The following is a 22,248-nucleotide window of genomic DNA, read 5'->3' as shown; positions in this document are numbered from 1 at the left end:
AGCATTAATAGGATCAAGGACTGATTGGATTAAACACCCTGGGCTGGTTTCTCCGTTTTGGAGACAAAGTCCCCACGCCAGCATGAAAATGATGGTCTTTTACAGCAGAAGACTGGTGCAAAACGGCCACCGATTCACCGTTTTGCTGGGGGCTTGCAGAGAGGCAGCGTAGAGCTCATAGCTCTAGCTGCCGATACAGCCCTGAGCTATTCTGGTTCCGTGGCCTCGCCGTGCTCTGTGGCGGACTCAGCCCGCGGACCCGGACCGCAAAAATTGTGGCCCCCTTCGGCCGCTCGCCTGCCACGGACCGCCCACCCACAATGCCCCCAGCCCCAAATGAAGCCCCCTCGCCAGCGGATCAGCCCTCCCCGACTGTGGAGGCGCCGGACTGAGTCCGCAGCTGCCATGCACGGTTCCTGGATGGTGTGAGCACACGGGAACTCGGCCGGTCGGGGACGGAGCATCGCGGGGCGGGCCTCGGGCAATGGCCTCAGGCCGTGGATAATGGGCGCGGTGTACCCCTAAGTATGCCGCTTTTCAGGGGGCAGAGAATACAAAAACCAGCGCCGCTCTCAATATTGCCGTCAAAACGAATTCTCCACGATTTCGGCGTCAGGGAGTGGAGAATCCAGCTTCCCATGTCTTTGTCATTGCTTGTATATCATTCCTATATATGTACTTAAATGTGTACAACATTAAGTATCTCCATTTCATAGTTTTCATTACTTTTCTTAACTCCTCAGACAGTGCAGCAGTCATACCGGCACATAGTAAGACCTGGATGTCATCCAGCCCTGAGCTGTGAATGGCAAGAAACATTTGTGTCCCACAAGTGACTGGCAATGATCATCTCCAACAAGGGAAAGTCTAATCAACTCTCCTAGACCATCAAGGGCATTATCATCAAACCTGATCATCAAGGGTTTGGGGATCATCATGGACCAGAAATATTCCATCAGGTTCCTGGGCCAGCCATATAAACACTGGCTACAAGAGCAGATCAGGAGCTGGAGAGTGACTCACCTCCTGACTCCTCAAAGCCTGTCCCCCATCAACAAGCCTGGAACACGATGGAATATTCTCCATTTTCCTGGATGAGTGCAGCTCCAATAAAACTGAAGAAACTCAACATTTAGGGTGGCATGTGGTGCAGTGGCTAGTACTGGGACTGCTGTGCTGAGGACCCGGGTTCGAATCCCGGCCCTGGGTCACTGTCCGTGTGGAGTTTGCAGATTCTCCCCATGTCTTCGTGGGTTTCACTCCCACAATCCAAAGATGTGCTGGTTAGGTGGATTGACCACTGTAGCCATCTGGGGTGGCCACTTCCCGATTACAAAATGGACACTTTGCAAAGATTGCAGGGAAAATGGACAATGCTGAGAAAACAAACAGGTTCAGAGCTTGTCTGTATATTGGAGCCGCAGCTCCCAGACAAAACCAAAACTGTAGGCCCATTAGCATAATAATGGCCCATCTCCGGGAACAAAAGAGTAACATTTGAGTAACCGATACTAAGGCAGACACCCCGGCGCCAGAGGAGACTGAAGCTAAGCAGGCCAATGGCCACCGAGGACACGCCCAGCCATCAGGGCACCCACCCCTTTATTGAATGAAATCAATAGGAATGATCAAGAAACGGCCCAATTGATTGGGGCCAAGTTCAAGGCCCACCCAAAAGAGCGCAAAGCCCTTTTGCATATAAGGAGGAGCCCCCAAGAGAGAATCGTTCTCTTGGACTTGGCTCTCACAGCGGAGAGACCCATCCACCAGCTGCACCAGAAGCAAGTAAGTCCAAGGTCAACGCTCGCTACCAGACGGACGACCTTAGCTGTTCCCCTTCACCACTTCGACCTCAGCAGCCTCAACGGCCATTGTTCCTCTGACTGAGTGGGTGCCCGAAGCTAAGTATAGGTGTTAGCAATAGGGATAGTTTAGTCTGAAGAGTTTTTGTGCATGAGTAGATTTAACTGTGTGTGTCAATAAATAAGCATTGACTTGTAACTAACTAACTGGTGTACCGAGTCTTTGATCAGTATTCGGGTTTGAACCTTGTGGCGGTATCGAAAGATACCTGGCAACTCTAGAGCAAACATAATTAGGATTAAGGAAGGCAACCATATTGACCGCCATATTCAGAGCCAACCAAAGAGAGCAACCCCACACTAAATTGCCCCTTAATTGGAAAAAGAAAAATAATTGGATACTCTAAATTTTAAAAAAAGAAACTCGACACTATCGAGGAGAAAACATCCATTTGATTGGCATCACATCTGCCAAAAACATTCAGTTGCTCTACTACCAGGATACTCAAAGTAGTTTATATAAGATGCACTGCTTCATCCTGCTAAGGCTCCTTTGGCAGCATCTTCCAAACCTGCAACCACTACTGTGTAAAAGGACAAAGGCCGCCAGTGCATGTGAAAACACCCCAGCTGTACGCTCCTCTCCAAATCCTACACCATTCTGACTTGGAACTTCGCTCCATGCTGCACTGTCACTGGATCAAAATCCTGGAACACCACCCTAACAGCACTGTGGGTGTAACTACACCGCATAGACTGCAGTGATTCAAGAAGATATCACCATCTTCAGAAGGATAATTATGGATGGGCAATGTGGGCATACCTTGCCAGTGATACCCATTTCACCCAAAAGAATGAAAATAAGAGGCAGTAGGCAGTACGGAGAGCAACAAACTTCATTTTAGTGAGAATGCAAGACTGGGAAAGAATGCACAGGAAGATATATCTGCAGATTAGGGGAAACAAGAAAGAAAAGTTCAGATGATCAGGATTTTAATAGTGCAACTTTAGGAAAGAAAATCACAGGGATTATAACAGATAAAGTTTGGAGGCTGTTGCTAATAAAGAGTCATCTATCCACCAACAAGTATCTCGTACATAGTGTGACAACAGTTCTAGAAGAGCTTTCCTGCAAAATTGGTGCAGGACTTATTTCTGAGAAAAGCTCATACTTTATAGACAGTTAAGAATTATTGATTTGGTCAGAAATATTTGACACAAACTCAGAAAGCATCCTGTTTACTTTGACACCTTTGAAAAATGTAGGGGAATACATTTTGGATGAAACATCGATTGTGTGTATTGTTGTGAAGAGACCCATAATCCTAAAAAAGGGTTCAAGACCCAAGAAACAAATCATTTTCACAGATGTTATGAGGCAGCAAACAAGTGATACAAGAGGAGACCGAATATCAGATCATCTGTAACAGCTCAGCCTTCTATAATCTACAGCAGTTCATATTTGACCACACAAACATCTGCTGGTCAACAAATAGGGAGAATGGGAACCGAATGACGGCATGTTCCAAATTGCACATCCATTATTCACGGAGGCACATGCCTATGTAAAACTGCCTCCAGTCAGTCTGATATAGCAGGAGCAGGAAACACAGCAAGTGCTGATTAGATTTTGAAGCAGCGGGCCCATACTTTGTGAAGTGGTTTGGATAGTTAGGGTATTCTTTTGGAGCGGTAGGATACCCATTCAGAATAGTTCCAGGGGCGGCAGGGGTGTAATTTAGAGAAGTAAGGTGCCTTTTGGCAATGTTGAAATTAGACATGAATGTGTGTAAAATATGCATAAACCCATTGGAACTGTCAAGTGCATTGGAACAGTCAAAAGCAACTGTCAAAACAAACTGTCAAAAATAACTGCTGGAAGCACCTGTCAAGGCATTTATATCTCCTGCCATTTGAATATTTCAAAAAACTGCCTGGAGAGTTTTTAAAAAATCATTGCTTGCTATGTCACTCTGTCTGTTGACATAAGTGGGACAGCTATCATTATTGGGTTAGTGCTGCATGTCTGATTTCACAACCTTCCATTATATAGAGCGACACGGTAATGTAGTAGTTAGTACTGTTACTTCACTGCACCAGGATCCCAGCATCGATTCTTGGCTTGGGTCATTATCTGTGCGGAGTCTGTACGTTCTCCCTGTCTCTGTGTGGGTTTCCTCCGGGTGCTCCGGTTTCCTCCCACAAGTCCCGAAAGACGTGCTTGTTAGGTGAATTGGACATTCTGAATTCTCCCTCTGTGTACCCGAACAGGCGCCGGAATGTGGCGAGCAGGGGCTTTTCACAGTAACTTCATTGCAGTGTTAATGTCAGTCTACTTGCGACAATAAAGATTATTATTATTATCACAGTGGGGTTCTTGTCATTCCATAGTTTAATTGATAGCTCCAAGTAGTTATGGACTCTTTGAAGTAGGACTATGAATTTCAATGTTCATTTTGATTAAGGGATTAAAGGCATTTAAATTGAATAAATGTTTTTTTTTTTTAATAATGATTTTTTTTTACAAGCACTGTAAAAAAAAGTGCCATTTAATCTCATCTCAGCATGGTTCCTGTGGTCCGTCATGATGGGTACAGGGTAAGTTAGCATGATAAGCATAAAGGGTTGGTGGGGGGCATCGGTTGGTATGAGTTGTCACTAAGTTAAAATGGGGCTATAAAGGGCCATGGGGCTGGGTAGAGGGGAATAAGTTGGCATAGGGGCATGAAAGGCCATGGGGGTGGGGGTGGAGAATAGGTTGACATGGAGGGTATAAGGACCCATCATGGGAAATTTATAATGGGGAACAAAAAAATGACTGACCAACTAAATATATCCTTTGGTTCTACCTTCACAAATGAAGAGTCAAATAGCACACCAATTGTTGGGGAACACAGGTGTTGGAAAGTGAAAGGTGGGTAAATCCCTACTTGACCTTGACCAGTTTGCAGTAACTCTTTTTAGCTCAGGTGCGTTACGTGGAAAGATGTCCCAGGAGGCAAGAGTCAGGCGAAGGTCCAACACAACTTCATTACAGAAAACAATATTTATCAAACTCTGTACAAATAAACAGTCTTCAATCTACACTAGCTATCTACTTCTGATATGCTACACCCTATCCGCAGATTCCTATCACTATATTGAACTGTTTGTCTGAAAAGATTGGTAATACCCTTTCAAATAAGATTGGAACAAGCTGTTCCTCGGTCTTTGAGAGGTGCCTGATGTTTCAGCATTTGCAGTCGTCGATCTGAGCTTCCCCTCTTGTCTAGGACTGCTTCTGGTCTTCGGGTCGTCTTACCAGGTGGTCTCTTGGAAGACGTCATAGAAGAAGGTGCAAAGGTAGAGAGTGAACTAGAGTTCTCGGTTGTCCTTTTTACACTCCTCTTCATGTCCTTTTCTAAGATCCACTGGCCTGTGTCCAATACTAGCATCGGCCAGGGGCAGGAAGGTCCAATGAGGTGGCTGCTCCCCATATTTGGAGGTCGCAGAACAGGGCTTTGAACCTTCAACTTTCAGGTGTTGTTCTGGTCACGCCATGCCTCTGGCCCCCTACAGAGCTCAGTGCCATTAAGTTTGTGCAGCTTTCTCCTAACAAAGCAGGTTCTCTGGAGATGTAAACAATGGTTTGTTCTGAAACAATATGGCCATGAGCACCTAGTCAGGGATTCACAGGCCTGCCTACATGAATACAGTCTGTTCCAGGTCTGCAGTTTGCAAATTGATCGGTCTGGCTATGCTTAAACTTGGCTTCCACATTTTGAGTTTTTACCCATGTTTATGATAAGAATATATCAATACTTCTGTAATAGCCCTGGAGGTCATGGGTCACGTGACCACACAGGGTTTAGTGAGAGGGAGGAACTGAAGGAGATTAGTATTAATAGAGAAGTGGTATTGGGAAAATTGATGTGATTGAACGTTGATAAATCCCAAGAATTGATAATCTATATCCCAGAGTACTTAAGGAAGTGACCCTAGAAATAATGAATGGTTAGTGTCATGATATTCAGATAAACATCATGGTGCAAACACACATACACACTGATGGACAGATCAACGGACCAATCAACACACACGCAACATCACAGCCAATCACAAGCAAGAGCCCACGCACTATAAAACGGGGAACACCACAGTTCCCGCTCATTCCAGCAGGAGACAGCTCTGGGCACAGAGCTCACAGCAAGCCACTCAGACATACACCATGTGCTGAGTGCCTCTCTAGGATAGTGTTAGTGCTGGGTCCACAGGTTAAAGGGTAAAGAATGAACTACAGTCATAAGTTTACAGATGTTGTTATTGATAGTAATAAAACAGAGTTGTACCATCTGCAGCCGTGTTGGTTCGTCTGTATAGTGGAACACCCAACATGACAGTTAGCACTGGAGCTGCGGTGCTGAGGACCCGGGTTCGAATCCCGGCCCTGAGTCACTGTCCGAGTGGAGTTTGCAAATTCTCCCCGTGTCTGCGTGAGTTTCACCCCCATAACACAAAGATGCGCAGGTTAGGTGGATTTGCCATGCTAAATTGCCCCTTAATTGGAAAAAAAAATAATTGGGTACTCGAAAATTAAAAAAAAAAAAAATAATGGATGCATTCGTGGTCATCCTCGAAGACTCTATAGACTCTTGGAGAAGTCCTGCAGATTTGAGGGGCGCGAATATAACCCCACTATTTAGAAAGGGAGGTAGAGGGAAACAGGGAATTATAGACCAGTCACCTTGACGTCGGTAGAGAGGAAAATTATAGAATCCATAGAACATACAGTGCAGAAGGAGGCCATTCGGCCCATCGGGTCTGCACCGACCCACTTAAGCCCTCACTTCCACCATATCTCTGTAAACCAACTACCCCTCCTAACCTTTTTGGTCACAAAGCGCAATTTATCATGGACAATTCACCTAACCTGCACGTCTTTGGACTGTGGGAGGAAACCGGAGCACCCGGAGGAAACCCATGCAGACACGGGGAGAATCTGCAGACTCCACACAGATAATGACCCAACGGGGAATCGAAGCTGGGACCCTGGCGCTGTGAAGCCACAGTGCCATCCACTTGTGCTACCATGCTGCCCCAAATCATTATCAAAGATTTTATAGCAGAGCACTTAGAAAACAGTGGCAAGATTGGTCAGAATCGGCATGGATTTATGAAGGGGAAATCATGCTTGACAAATCTACTGGAATTTTTTGAGGATGTAACAAGTAGAGTTGATGAGGGGAACCAGTGAATGTGGTTCATTTGGACTTTGTGAAGGCAATCGACAAAGTCGCACATAAGTGATTAGCGTGTAACATTAAAGAGCATTAGGCATAGACTCGATGGGCCGAATGGCCTCCTTCTGCACTGTAAATTCTATGATAATCTATGATAATCTATGATAGTGCATTGAGATGGATAGAAATCTTTAGTCCTGGAAGGCGGTTCTCGGCTTGCTGTCAGGCATCCCATACTGAGGACCTCCATTCCTTGCAGCTCCTGTACCCCTTGTTACGCAACCTCGTGGGATATGGTGATTTTGACGACCCTCTGCAGGTCCAAGCATGATTCAGCCAGTTGTTTCTTTAGGTTGCTGTGTCATGGATCCTACAAACCAATCTGTCTCACAATGTTTCTGACAAGGATGCCCTGAACTCACAAAGCTCTGTGGGTTTCCTCAGGAGGGCCAAAAACTCAGTCATGGACTCTCCTTGGGTTTGGACAGCTGTATGAAAATGGAAACATCGATCTACTGTGGGCGGTTTGAGGTTGTAATGCTGGCCCACTGGCACTACCATATATCTGGTGCGTTGGGGTAAGTCAGGCTCTTAATTACACTGTAAGTGGCAGCGCCACAAGCCGTGAGGAAAATAACCGCCTGCCGCTCATCCCCAATATTGCCGTTCATTCAAATAAAATACTGCATTTGTTCCACAAATTGGGACCAGTCTTCCGTACCTGCATAAAAGGGTTCGAGCTTCCCAATGTGTGGCTTGCCACCCTCATCGCAAGTGTTAGATCTGAGCAGAGTGACCACAAGGAACAAATGTTTGGAGGCAGAACAAAAGGTTTAATCAACTGCACTCTCCACACCCCGAAGGGTGCTCCCACCCAGGCCCACATCTGTGCCGGCATTTTACACCAGTCAGTCCGGTCAGTCTTCCCTTGTTAAGGGGAAATCCCACTCTTTAATGAGGAAGTTCATATTCTGCCGATGTGAAGGGAAACCTAATAGCCCAGTGGAGTTATGAAATACAAATGTAACATGAGTAAAAACATGAAACATACAAAACTTCCAGCTTAGTGATCCTTTATTCCACTGGTACCAAACATACCAGTGCATCCATGAAAAAGCCTATCTTAAAGAACAAACTTCTTAGAGTGAATGATGTTTGTTTGACACACCAAAACCCTTTGAAAAGATGATGAAGAGCTTAGTTATGACTCTTTATCCATCAACAGTGTTGGAACCTTCGGCTTCCGGTGACAGCCGTGGTGTGACTGGTCGCACATTTGGTAGCTCCCGCTCATGGTGCGCCTTTTGGACCTTTTCCCCCAATTTACGGTGGATTTGATCCTCAAAACAAAGGGCTGGTGAAGTAGAAGAGGAGGATTCCCCACCAGTGTGTGGATTTGTGGACCAGAAGTGGTCTGAAAAGAAGAGAATGTTGGTCGAAGACTGGAGTGGAGCCTGCGACACAGGGGAATATGGCGGAGGGTCAGGGACCGAAACTGCCGGCCCAGTGGTGAACGGAGCAGCTGGTGGTCTTTCTCTTTGAAAAATTTGCTCAGCAGAGAAAGGAATAACTGGAAGACCTGGCCAGGGTGGTAGATCCGATAAAGGCGGGGATTGATGTATGGAGAAGAGATTGGAAACCCAGGGCCAGGTGATCCAGAAGGCGGAAGAGGTGGTGGCTGAGCATGACGATCAGCTAGCCGTGATGGCGGTGGAGATGGGGCTCATGAAGGACTACCAGAAGAGACAGCAGGACAAAGTGGAGGACCTGGAGAACAGATGGCGCAGACAGAATCTATGGATTGTCAGCCTGCCGGAGGGCTGCGAGGGGTCAGCTGCCAGTCCACATGTGGCGCGCAGGTATGAGAAGATGCCGGGAGAACGTGCGTTTGACCCTTGGAGGTGGACAGGGCGCATAGGGCGCTCATGAGGAAGCCGCTGAGGAACGAGCCGCCGAGGAGGATGGTGGTACGAATGCACCGGTTCCTGGACAAGGAACAGATCTTGAGGTGGGTCAGACAGACAAGGAGCTGTTTATGGGAAGGCAACGAGCTGCGCGTCTATCAGGCCATGGGTGCGGAACTGGCCAAAAGAAGGGCGAGTTTCAATAAAGCAAAGTCGGCCCTCTTTAAGAAGGGGGAGAAGTTCGGCATGCTGTATCTAGCGCATTTGTGGGTCACATATGAGGGCCAGGAACTTTCTTTCGGATCGCCAGAAGAGGCAATGAACTTTGTCAGGGACAAGGGACTAGCAGGAGATGAAGGACATTGAACTTAGGGGCGAGTAGTTGGGTTTTTGAATTGCTGTTAAACCTCTTTTGCTTTTGGTTTTGTATGTATTGTTTTTTACTAGTTTGGGGTTGTTGCTCAGTTTTGTTACGGGTTAACTTTAGTCTTAATTGGGCAGCATGGTAGCACAGTGGTTACACTGTGGCTTCACAGCGCCAGGGTCCCAGGTTCGATTCCCCACTGGGTCACTGCCTGTGCGGAGTCTGCATGATCTCCCTGTGTCTGCATGGGTTTCCTCCGGGTGCTCCGGTTTTCCCCCAGAGTCCAAAGATGTGCAGGTTAGGAGGATTGGACATGCTAAATTGCCCTTAGTGACCAATAAGGTTAGGAGGGGTTATTGGGTTATGGGGATAGGGTGGACGTGAGGGCTTAAAGTGGGTCGGTGCAGATTTGATGGGCTGAATGGCCTCCTTCTGCACTATATGTTCTATGTTAATGGGGGATGGTGGGTGGAATTTTCTTATTTGTGTTTTTTGGGGATTGTAATGTTTACATATGTAAGTTGGTCGAGCGGGCGGGAGGGGGCCAGTAGGGGGGTAGGTGTTTGGTGCCATGGCAGGGGCTACCAGGCTAGCTGGGCGGGCTAGCTCAAGAAAGCGCAGTCGGGGGCGAGCAGGTGATAAGTTTGCTGATGGGTGTTGGGATTGTTATTTTGTTATGGGGTGAGGGAGCGGGAGGGGGTGATAGATCTGCTGACACGGGAGGGATTGGCAATTGGCAATTGGCGACAGAATGGGGATCGATGACGGTGGGAGCCTGGGGGTTGGGCCTGAATAAGCGTGGGACGCGGGCTGGAGTCTGGCCTAAGAAGGGTTTTGATTGATCAGCGAGGGGGGGCGGGGAGAGAAGGGGGGGAGAGGTAGGGTGAGGGCGGGGGTTTCCTCCTGACCAGGCTGGTCACATGGAATGTGAGAGGGCTGAATGGGCCAATCAAGAGGTCTTGTACGTTCACGCATCTGAAGGGTTTAATGCGGGACATGACAATGCTCCAGGAGACACACCTGAGGGTGGTGGATCAGACTAGGCTGAGGAAGGGGTGAGTGGGGCAAGTATTTCATTTGGGACAGACTCTAATACTATGGGGGTAGCGATTTTGATATATAAAAGAGTGACATTCGAAGTGGGAAGCATAGTGGCAGACTCGGGGGGCAGATACGTTATGGTGAGTGGGAAGTTGGAGCGGATGCCAGTGTTGCTGGTGAACATTTATGCACCAAACTGGGACGATGCAGAGTTTATGAGGCGGGTGTTGGGGAAGATTGCTGATCTGGACTCGCGTGGGCTGATAATGGGGGCGGGGGGGGGGGGGGGGGGAAGGAAACTTTAATACGGTTACAGATCCGAGGTTGGATCGGTCGAGTTCGAGGACAGGGAGGGTGTCAGTGGCTGGAAGGCACGAAAGGGGTTTAATGGAGCAGATGGGAGGGGTAGAACCGTGAAGTTTTGGACGGACAAGATCGAAGGAGATTTCTTTTTTCTCCCATGTACACGAGGTGTACTCACGGATCGACCTTTTCTTTTTTGTTAGGGCCTCACTGGGGGGGGTGATAGATACAATACTCAGCGATTGTTGTGTCGGACCATACCCCACACTGGGTGGATGTACGGTTGAGCAAGGAGGGATGCCAGTGGATTAGATGTAGGAGTGTTAGCAGAGGAGGAGATGTGTGTGCGGGTGAGGGAGGCTATCCAGAATTATGTGGAGATAAATTACACAGGGGAGGTTTCAGCACAATGGTCTGGGAAGCATTGAAGGCAGTGGTCAGGGGGGAGTTCATTTCGATACGGGCGCATAGGGAGAAGGTGGAGCGGGCGGAGATGGACAGGCTGGTTAGGGAGATTCTTCAGGTAGACAGGAGGTACTTGAAGGCCCCAAAGGTGGAGCTGTTGAAGGAGCAGCAGAAGCTACAGATGGAGTTTGGGCTGTTTTCAACAGGGAAGGTGATGGGGCAGTTGAGAAAAGCGAGAAGGGTGGTATATGAGTATGGGGAGAAGGCCAGCAGGATGCTAGCACACCAGCTTAGGAAACGGGAGGCGGCGAGGAAGATACAAAAAGTGAAGGATAGAGGGGGAAACACGGTACTGGACCCTGTGGGGGTGAATGGGGTATTCAAGGAATTTTATAGCAGGCTGTACGAGTCGCAATCCCCAGCTAGAGTGGAGGGGATGAGGCGGATTTTGGAAGGACTGGAGTTTCCAAGGGTGGAGGAAGAGTTGGTGGAGGGTTTGGGAGCCCCGATTGGACTCGTTGAAGTAGCGGAGGGATTGGAGCCTATGCAGTCGGGCAAGGCTCCGGGGCTGGACGAGTATCCAGTGGAATTCTACAAGAAAGTTTTCTGGGGTGCTGGGGCCCTTGCTGGAAAGGGCATTTAATGAGGCAAGAGAGCGATGTGTCCTTCCTCCAACAATGTCGCAGGCTTCGATCTCTTTGATTCTGAAGCGGGAGAAGGACCCAGACAAATGCGGGTCATACAGGCCAATGTAGATGCCAAATTGTTGGCCAAGGTTATGGCCTCGAGAATAGAGGATTGTCTCCCAGAGGTTATAGGGGAGGGCCAGACGGGATTTGTCAAAGGAAGGCAGTTGATGGCCAATGTTAGAAGGCTCTTGAATGTTATCATGATGCCCTCCGAGCGTAGAGAGGTGGTGGTGCTATGGACGTGGGAAAGACCTTCAACCGGGTGGAGTGAGGTTATCTGTGGGAGGTCCTGGGGCACTTTGGGTTTGGACTGGGCTTTGTAGACAGGGTCCGGTTGTTGTACCAGGCACCGGTGGCGAGTGGGCAAGCGAACTGAGTGAACTCAAACTATTTTATACTGTACCAGGGCCTAGGCAGACATGTCCACTCTCACCACTGTTGTTTGCCTTGGCTATAGAGGAGCTGGCATTAGCTCAGAGAGCATCAAAGGGCTTGTGGTAATCACCACTGTTGTATATATTAGGAGATGTGTAGTAAGGCCCTGTACTACAGGTACAGGGGTACTCCCTGCCTGCTGGCTCCGCCCACTAGGCAGAGTATAAATATATGTGCTCCCCATGCAGCAGCCATTTCGCCAGCTGCTGTAGGAGGCCACACATCTTAGTGTAATAAAGCTTCAGTTGTATTCAACTCTCGTCTTTGTGCAATTGATCGTGCATCAATTTATTACACTAAAGTTTTCAGAAGATGGACCTCCGCATCAAGCCGGATTGCCTGCAGCTGGATCCACAATCAAGCAACGCCAAAAAGGACTTTGAACACTGGCTAGCTTGTTTAGAAGCTTACATCAGGTCTGCACCAGACCCAATTCCGGAAGCTCAGAAGATCCAGATCCTCTACTCGCGGCTGAGCTCCAACGATTTTCCGCTTATCCAGGACGCGCCGACCTATGATGAAGCCATAGCGCTCCTGAAAGAGAACTACGCCCAGCGGACGAACACGCTCTTCACCAGACACATACTCGCTACTTGTAGTCAGCTCCCTGGTGAGTCCGTAGAGGATTTCTGGCGTGCTTTAATTCCCCTGGTTAGAGACTGTGACTGTCAGGCCGTCACGGTCATGGAACATTCGAACCTCCTCATGCGGGACTCTTTCGGCACGGGGATAGGCTCAAACCATATCCGCCAGCGACTTTTAGAAGGGGCCACGCTCGACCTCGCGGAAACCAAAAAAGCTGGCGCTATCGATGACAATCGCCTCGCACAATATCCAGGCCTACACCCCCGGCTGCGCAGCCCACTCCTCTTCGTGGACTCCGCAGACGGCCGCCCCACCGGGGACCTCACTCAGCCAATCCTACGCCTGTGCCACGCGCCAGCCAGCCAACCCCGCGGGCCCCAGATGTTACTTCTGTGGGCAGCAGAAATACCCCCGCCAACGCTGCCCACCCGCAGCGCCCATTGCAAGGCCTGCGGCAAGAAGGGGCACTTTGCCGCAGTGTGCCAGACCCGCTCAGTCACCGCGATCGCACCGACCTCCCCCCGCATACGGATAGTGGGCGCCGCCATCTTCCCCTCCTTGGACCACGTGCAGCCCATGGGCGCCGCCACCTTTTTCAACCCCCGCCACATGCGGCCCGTGGGTGCCGCCATCTTGTCCACCTCAGAATCTTCAGGTGCCGTCATCTTGTCTCCCCCATGGCTCATGGGCGCCACCATCGTACCAGGACCCGTGCCCCCCCGGGCACCCCATCGTCCAACACCAGCGACGACCAGCTGCGACTCGCCTTCGTCACGATTGACCAGTCTCGCCCGCACAATCTAGCCACTGCCTCAACAAGCGTAAAGATCGATGGGCACGAGATCTCCTGTCTGCTGGACTCCGGGAGCACCAAGAGATTCATCCATCCCGATACGGTAAGGCGCTGCTCCCTCGCGGTACACCCCGCCAATCAGAGAATCTCCCTGGCTTCCGGGTCCCACTCCGTGGAGATCCGGGGGTACTGTATAGCCACGCTCATGATTCAGGGCATAGAATTCAGCAGCTACCGCCTCTACGTCCTCCCCAACCTCTGCGCTGCCCTGTTACTCGGCCTGGGCTTCCAGTGTAACATCCAGAGCCTAACATTGAAATTCGGCGGGCCCCTACCACCCCTTACTGTGCGCGGCCTTGCGACCCTAAAGTTCGACTCACCTTCCCTATTCGCAAACCTAACCCCGGATTGCAAACCTGTCACCACCAGGAGCAGACGGTACAGCACCCAGGCCAGGACCTTCATCAGGTCCGAGGTCCAGCGGCTGCTTCGGGAAGACATCATCGAGGCCAGCAACAGCCCCTGGAGAGCCCAAGTGGTAGTGATGAAAACTGGGAAGAAACACCGAATGGCCGTGGACTACAGCCAGAACATCAATCGGTACACGCAGCTCGATGCGTACCCCCTCCCACGCATACCTGATATGGTCAATCAGATTGCACAGTACCGGGTCTTCTCAACTGTAGACCTAAAATCCGCCTACTCTCAGCTCCCCATCCGTAAGGCGAACCGCCCATACACTGCTTTCGATTCAGATGGCCGCCTCTACCATTTTCTTAGGGTTCCCTTCGGCGTCACCAACGGTGTCTTGGTCTTCCAAAGGGAGATGGACTGAATGGTCGACCGGTACGGGCTGCGGGCCATTTTCCCGTACCTGGACAATGTCACCATCTGCGGCCACGATCAGCAGGACCATGATGCCAACCTTGCCAAATTTCTCCACACTGCCACTCTCCTAAACCTCACCTATAACAAGGAGAAGTGCGTATTCAGCACAAACTGCTTCGCCATCCTCGGCTATGTGGTCCAGAACGGGTTCTGGGGCCCGACCCCGACCGCATGCACCCCCTCATATAACTCCCCCTTCCCCAATGCCCCAAGGCCCTCAAAACGCTGCCTGGGGTTCTTTACTTACTACGCCCAGCGGGTCCCAAACTATGCGGACAAGACCCGCCCACTCATCCAGTCCACTCTTTTCCCCCTGGCGGCCGAGGCTCAACAGGCCTGCAACCGTATTAGGGCCGACATCGCCAAGGCCGCGATGCATGCAGTCGACGAGACGTTACCCTTTCAAGTGGAGAGCGACGCATCAGACGTCGCTCTAGCCGCCACCCTCAACCAGGTAGGCATGCCCGTGGCATTCTTTTCATGAGCCCTTCATGCCTCCGAAATTCGACACTCCTCCGTCGAAAAAGAGGCCCAGGCTATCGTTGAAGCTGTGCGGCATTGGAAGCATTACCTGGCCGGCAGGAGATTCACTCTCCTCACTGACCAACGGTCGGTAGCTTTCATGTTCAATAACACACAGTGGGGCAAGATCAAAAACGCTAAAATCTTGAGGTGGAGGATCGAGCTCTCCACCTACAACTACGAGATTTTGTATCGCCCCGGTAAGCTCAACGAGCCCCCCAATGCCCTATCCCGAGTTACATGTGCAATCGCACGGTGGACCATTCCGGGCTCTGCACGACAACCTTTGTCACCTGGGAGTCACACGGTTGTACCACTTCATCAAGGCCCGCAATCTGCCCTACTCCGTCGAGGAAGTATGGGCAATCACCAGAGACAGCCAGGTCTGTGCGGAGTGCAAACCGCACTTCTACCAGCCGGACCGCGCGCGCCTGGTGAAGGCCTCCCGCCCCTTTGAACGCCACAGCGTGGATTTCAAAGGGCCCCTCCCCTCCACCGACCATAACACGTATTTCCTCAGTATGGTCGATGAGTACTCCAGATTCCCCTTCGCCATCCCATGCCCTGCCACCGTCATCAAAGCCCTCAACACCATCTTCGCTGTGTTTGGCTTCCCCGCCTACATCCACAGTGACAGGGGATCCTCATTCAAGAGTGAAGAGTCAGTTCCTGTTCAGCAGGGGTGTCGCCTCCAACAGGATGACCAGTTATAACCTCCGGGGAAACGGGCAGGTGGAGAGGGAGAACGGGACAGTCTGGAGGGCCATCCAGCTGGCCCTACGGTGCAGAGATCTCCCAGACTCCCGCTGGCAGGAGGTCCTCCCCGATGCATTGCTCTCCATTCAGTCGCTCCTCTGCACTGCGACTAACGAAACATCCCATGAACGTCTCTTCGCCTTCCCCAGGAAGTCCACATCCGGGGTGTCGCTCCCGACTTGGCTCGCAGTTCCAGGACCCGTACTCCTCCGTAAGCATGTACGACTCCACAAGGCAGACCCGTTGGTTGAAAGGGTGCAGTTACTCCACGCTAACCCCCAGTATGCCTACATAGCGTACCCCGACGGCCGCCAGGATACTGTCTCCCTCAGGGACCTGGCACCAGCAGGTTCCCCAAACACACACCCCTCGGGCCCGACGCCACTCTCCCCTCCCCCAGCGCACCCAGCAGCAACCCCCCCAGGACCATCAGTCCTTCCCCTGCCCACGCCCGAGGATGAAGAGGATTTCGGCACGCTCCCAGAGTTAACGAGAACCAGACCGGCACCGGAATCGCCGCCACCACTGCATCGCTCCCAGCGTCAGATCAAGACCCTGGACCGGCTAAACCTGTAACTGGTTCGGGACTGTTAAAGCACCATGTACTGGACTCCAAAATTTTTTTCCCTCTGTATATTAAAACTGGTTCTGTATATAGTTCTCCGCCACCCCCACCGGACTCAATTTTAACAGAAGGTGAATGTGGTAATCACCACTGTTGTATATATTAGGAGATGTGTGGTCAGGCCCTGTACTACAGGATGGGGGTAGTCCCTGCCTGCTGGCTCCGCCTAGTAGGCGGAGTATAAATATGTGTGCTCCCCATACAGCAGCCATTTCGCCAGCTGCTGTAGGAGGCCACACATCTTAGTGTAAAAAAGCCTAAGTTGTATTCAACTGTCATCGTTGTGCAATAGATTGTGCATCAGGGCTGGAAGGGGTTAGATCCAGGGTCTGGTGAAACACTGTGTCTCGTTATATGCAGATGACCTACTCCTGTATATTTCTGACCTGTTAGGGGGGATGGGAGAGAGTATGCGGATCCTCGGCAAATTTGGCCAGTTCTCGGGGTATAAATTGAATATGCGTAAAAGTGAGGGCTTTGTGATCCAGGCGAGGGGCAGGAGAGGAGTCTGGGGGAGATGCCATTTAAAGTGTTGGGAGGGAGTTTTCTATACTTGGGAATTCAGGTGGCACGGGGATGGGAGCAGTTACATAAATGAAATTTGGCCTGGTTGGTTGAGCAAATGAAGGAGGACCTTCGAATGTGGGACATGCTCCTGCTGCCACTGGTGGGGAGGGTTCAGACCCTAAAAATGTTGGTTCTCCCGAGATTTTTGTTTATTTTCTAGTCTCTCCCTACTTTTATCCCAAAAGCTTTTTCAAGAGGATCAATGCGGTTATCCCTGGGTTTGTATGAGCTGGTTAAACCCTGCGAGTAATGAAGGTTCTGTTGGAGCAGGGCCGAGGGGGGTGGTGCTGGCCCTACTTTAAAACTACTACTGGGCGGCAAACATAGCCACGATCAGGAAGTGGGTCGTGGGGAGGAGGGGGGGGGAGGGGTCGGCATGGGAGCAAGTGGAGGCAGCATCATGTAGGGCTACAAGTTTAGGGGCATTGGTAACGTCACCTCTGCCATTCCTGCCGGCTCGGTACTACACAAGCCCGGTGGTAGCGGCAGATTTGAGGGTATGGGGGCAGTGGCGGAAGCACATGGGAGTGGAGGGAGCATCGGTGTGGGCTCTGATTTGTGGGAAGCACCGGTTTGTGCCGGGCAGGTTGGATGGGGGGTTTCGGAGGTGGCAGAGATCAGGGTTTGAGAGGCTGGGGGACCAGTTTATTGGTGGGAGCTTTCCTTGTTTGGAGGATCTGGAGGAGGAATTTGAACTGCCGGGTGGGAATGGGTTTCGCTATCTGCAGGTGAGGGATTTTGTACAAAGGCAGGTTTCAACCTTTAACTTCTACCACCACACGGGAGTGAGGACAAGGTTGTTTCGAAAACGGGAGTGGGGGAGGGGAAGGTCTCGGATATTTATAAAGAGCTCAAGGAGTGGAGGGAACCCAGATAGGGGAGGTAAAACGTAAGTGGGAAGTTGAGCTGGGAAAGGAAATAGAGGTGGTCTATGGGAGGATGGTTTGAGCAGAGTCAGCACGTCCTCATCATGTGCCAGGATCAGCCTGATACAATTCAAGGTGGTTCACCGGGCACACATGACGGTGGCCCGGATGAGCAGGTTTTTAGAATGGGTGGAGGATAGGTGTGGGTGGTGTGCGGGAGGGCTCGCAAACCATGTCCACATGTTTTGGGCTTGTCCAAAGCTTAGGGCATTCTGGCAGGGATTTGGCAATGTCATGTCTACAGTACTAAAGACAAGGGTGGTGCCGAGTCCAGAGGTGCCGATGTTTGGAGTGTCGGAAGACCTGGGAGTCCAGGGGGTAAGAGAAGCTGACGTTTTGGCCTTTGCCTCATTGGTAGCCCGGAGACGGATCTTATTGGCGTGGAGGAACTCGGAGCCCCTGAAATCGGGGGTTTAGGTTAGTGACATGGCTGGGTTTAAGAACATAAGAACATAAGAACTAGGAGCAGGTCTAGGCCATCTGGCCCCTCGAGCCTGCTCCACCATTCAATGAGACCATGGCTGATCTTTTTTGGACTCAGCTCCACTTTCCGGCCCGAACACCATAACCCTTAATCCCTTTATTCTTCAAAAAACTACCTATCTTTATCTTAAAAACATTTAATGAAGGAGCCTCAACTGCTTTACTGGTCAAGGAATTCCATAGATTCACAACCCTTTGGGTGAAGAAGTTCCTGCTAAATTCAGTCCTAAGTCTACTTCCCCTTATTTTGAGGCTATGCCCCCTAGTTCTGCTTTCACCCGCCAGTGGAAACAACCTGCCCGCATCTATCCTATCTATTCCCTTCATAATTTTATACGTTTCTATAAGACCCCCACGCATCCTTCTAAATTCCAATGAATACAGTCCCAGTGTACTCAAACTCTCCTCGTAATCCAACCCCTTCAGCTCTGGGATTAACCTAGTGAATCTCCTCTGCACACCCTCCAGCACCAGTACATCCTTTCTCAGGTAAGGAGACTAAAACTGAACACAATACTCCAGGTGTGGCCTCACTAACACCTTATACAATTGCAGCAGAACCTCCCTAGTCTTAAACTCCATCCCTCTAGCAATGAAGGACAAAATTCCATTTGCCTTCTTAATCACCTGTTGCACCTGTAAACCAACTTTTTGCGACTCATGAACTAGCTCACCCAGGTCTCTCTCCACAGCAGCATGTTTTAATATTTTATCATTTAAATAATAATCCCTTTTGCTATTATTCCGACCAAAATGGATAACCTCACATTTGTCAACATTGTATTCCATCTGCCAGACCCTAGCCCATTCACTTAAACTATCCAATTCCCTCTGCAGACTTCCAGTATCCTCTGCACTTTTTGCTTGACCACTCATCTTAGTGTCATCTGAAAACTTGGACACATTGCACTTGGTCCCCAACTCCAAATCATCCATGTAAATTGTGAACAATTGTGGGCCCAACACTGAACCCTGAGGGACACCACTAGCGACTGATTGCCAACCAGTGAAACACCCATTAATCCCCACTATTTGCTTTCTATTAATTAATCAATCCCCTGTCCATGCTACTACTTTAACCTTAATGCCATGCATCTTTATCTTATGCAGCAACCTTTTGTGTGGCACCTTGTCAAAGGCTTTCTGGAAATCCAGATTTCCCACATCCATTGGCTCCCCGTTATCCACCGCATTGGTAATGCCCTCAAAAAATTCCACTAAATTAGTTAGGCACGACCTGCCCTTTATGAACCCATGCTACGTCTGCCCAATGGGACAATTTCCATCCCGATGCCTCGCTATTTCTTCCTTGATGATAGATTCCAGCATCTTCCCAACTACCGAAGTTAAGCTCACTGGCCCATAATTACCCGCTTTCTGCCTACCTCCTTTTTTAAACAGTGGTGTCACGTTTGCTAATTTCCAATCTGCCGAGACCACCCCAGAGTCTAGTGAATTTTGGTAAATTATCACTAGTGCTTTTGCAATTTCCCTAGCCATCTCTTTTAGCACTCTGGGATGCATTCCATCAGGGCCAGGAGACTTGTCTACCTTTAGCCCCATTAGTTTTCCCATCACTACTTCCTTGGTGATACCAATCATCTCAAGGTCCTTACCTGTCATAGCCTCATTTCCATCAGTCACTGGCATGTTATTTGTGTCTTCCACTGTGAAGACCGACCCAAAAAAACCTGTTCAGTTCCTCAGCCATTTCCTCATCTTCCATTATTAAATCTCCCTTCTCATCCTTGAAAGGACCAATATTTACCTTCGCCACTCTTTTTTGTTTTATATATTTGTATACATTTTTACTGTCCGCTTTTATATTCTGAGCAAGTTTACTCTCATAATCTATCTTATTCTTCTTTATAGCTTTTTTAATAACTTTCTGTTGCCCCCTAAAGATTTTGCAGTCCTCTAGTCTCCCACTAACATTTGCCACTTTGTATGCTTTTTCCTTCAATTTGATACTCTCCCTTATTTCCTTAGATTTCCACGGTCGATTTTCCCTCTTTCTACCGTCCTTCCTTTTTGTTGGTATAAACCTTTGCTGAGCACGGTGAAAAATCGCTTGGAAGGTTCTCCACTGTTCCTCAACTGTTTCACCATAAAGTCTTTGCTCCCAGTCTACCTCAGCTAGCTCTTCTCTCATCCCATTATAATCCCCTTTATTTAAGCACAAAACACTAGTGTTTGGTTTTACCTTCTCATCCTCCATCTGTATTTTAAATTCCAGCATATTATGATCGCTCCTTCCGAGAGGATCCCTAACTATGAGATCATTAATCAATCCTGCCTCATTACACAGGACCAGATCTAGGACCGCTTGTTCCCTCGTAGGTTCCATTACATACTCAGGCTTGAGAAAATTAAGTTTGCCCATGAGGATCAATGTCAGGCTTTTTCCGGAGGTGGCAGCTGTTTATCGACTTCTTCAGGGAAAATTAAACTGTTAGCAGATACAATGGGGGTGGGGGGAGGGGGGGGGAAGCGGGGGGGAGGTTAGGGAATGAGGCGGGAAGTTAGTTTTGTTAATGTATTTTAGGCGGGATCGGCAGGTGGAGGAGGACGGACTGGGGAACTGTGTGTATAAGCCATGTTGGCTGGATATGGTTGTTTGGGGGTGTTATTTACTGAGTTATGTTTACATTTGTAATTGTTGTTATAAAATCATAAATGCCTCAATAAAATGTTTTTAAAGTATTGTAAAATTCTTTGTTAAACAAAGGTATCTCAAAGGAGCCTACTCTCTGTAAAATTGATTTTAGGCTTAAAACTGTGCTTGTAGCACAGCAGAAACAAAGCTGAGAGTTGATGTGGTCATAGCACTGCTGGTCCTAGGTCCAGTCAAACATGTGAGCCACAAATTACCTTGTCATTCAGACCCCAAAACACATCTTCAGCACTTTGGGCTCCTTGAATTCAAAGGGAATTATCTACTGTCTGGACTCTCCTGCTTTGTCTCCAGTAGCTGGATCCCCTCACCAGTTCCTCAGGCACCAACCCGGACCTTGAGTCACTCTCTCAGGTTCCTTGCTCTCCTGCCTACACTTCAGCCCATGATGCTCATGGCTTCTGTCTCCCCGCCCCGCACTTCCCCAAGGCGACCTCACCCAACCATGAAGGGACTTATGAGTCAAATAATTCCCCACCAGGCAGTCTCCCATGGCACTGCCATCTGCCAGTGGGGGCTCGGCCATCAGCCAACATGGCAATCATGGGTCCTGGTGCGGGTGAGGGTCATAAACAAAATATTCTGAAAATACACAGCATCTTTGTGGTTGTCACCACTGATGTATATATTAGGTGAATTGTGGTAAGGCCCTGTACTACAGGTACGGGGTAGTTCCCTGCCTGCTGGCTCCGCCCAGTAGGCGGAGTATAAATATGTGTGCTCCCCACACAGCAGCCATTTCACCAGCTGCTGTAGGAGGCCATACATCTTAGTGTAATAAAGCCTCAGTTGCATTCAACTCTCGTCTTTGTCTAATTGATCCTGCAACAATTTAGTACACTAACGTTTTCAGAAGATTGACCTCCGCATCAAGCCGGATCTCTTGCAGCTGGATCCGCAATCAGGCAACGCCAAAAAGGACTTTGAACATTGGCTAGCCTGTTTCAAAGCTTACATCAGGTCTGCACCAGACCCAATTCTGGAAGCTCAGAAGATTCAGATCCTCTACACGCGGCTGAGCTCCAACGTCTTTGCGTTTATCCAGGACGCGCTGAACTACGACAAAGCCATGGAGCTACTGAAAGAAAACTACGCTCAGCGGACTGACACACTTTACGCCAGACACATCCTCTCCATGTGCAGTCAAATCCCTGGTGAGTCAGTAGAAGACTTCTGGCGTGCTCTAATTCCCCTAGTCACTTCGCGGCGGTGTGCCAGGCCCGTTCAGTCGCCGCTATTGTTCCGACCCCCCCGGTACGGCCAGTGG

Source organism: Scyliorhinus torazame, chromosome 3 (assembly GCF_047496885.1).
Source record: "Scyliorhinus torazame isolate Kashiwa2021f chromosome 3, sScyTor2.1, whole genome shotgun sequence".
NCBI classification, from domain to species: Eukaryota; Metazoa; Chordata; class Chondrichthyes; order Carcharhiniformes; family Scyliorhinidae; genus Scyliorhinus; species Scyliorhinus torazame.
The sequence above is the reverse complement of the archived record's forward strand: the minus strand, read 5'-3'. Positions refer to the sequence as shown.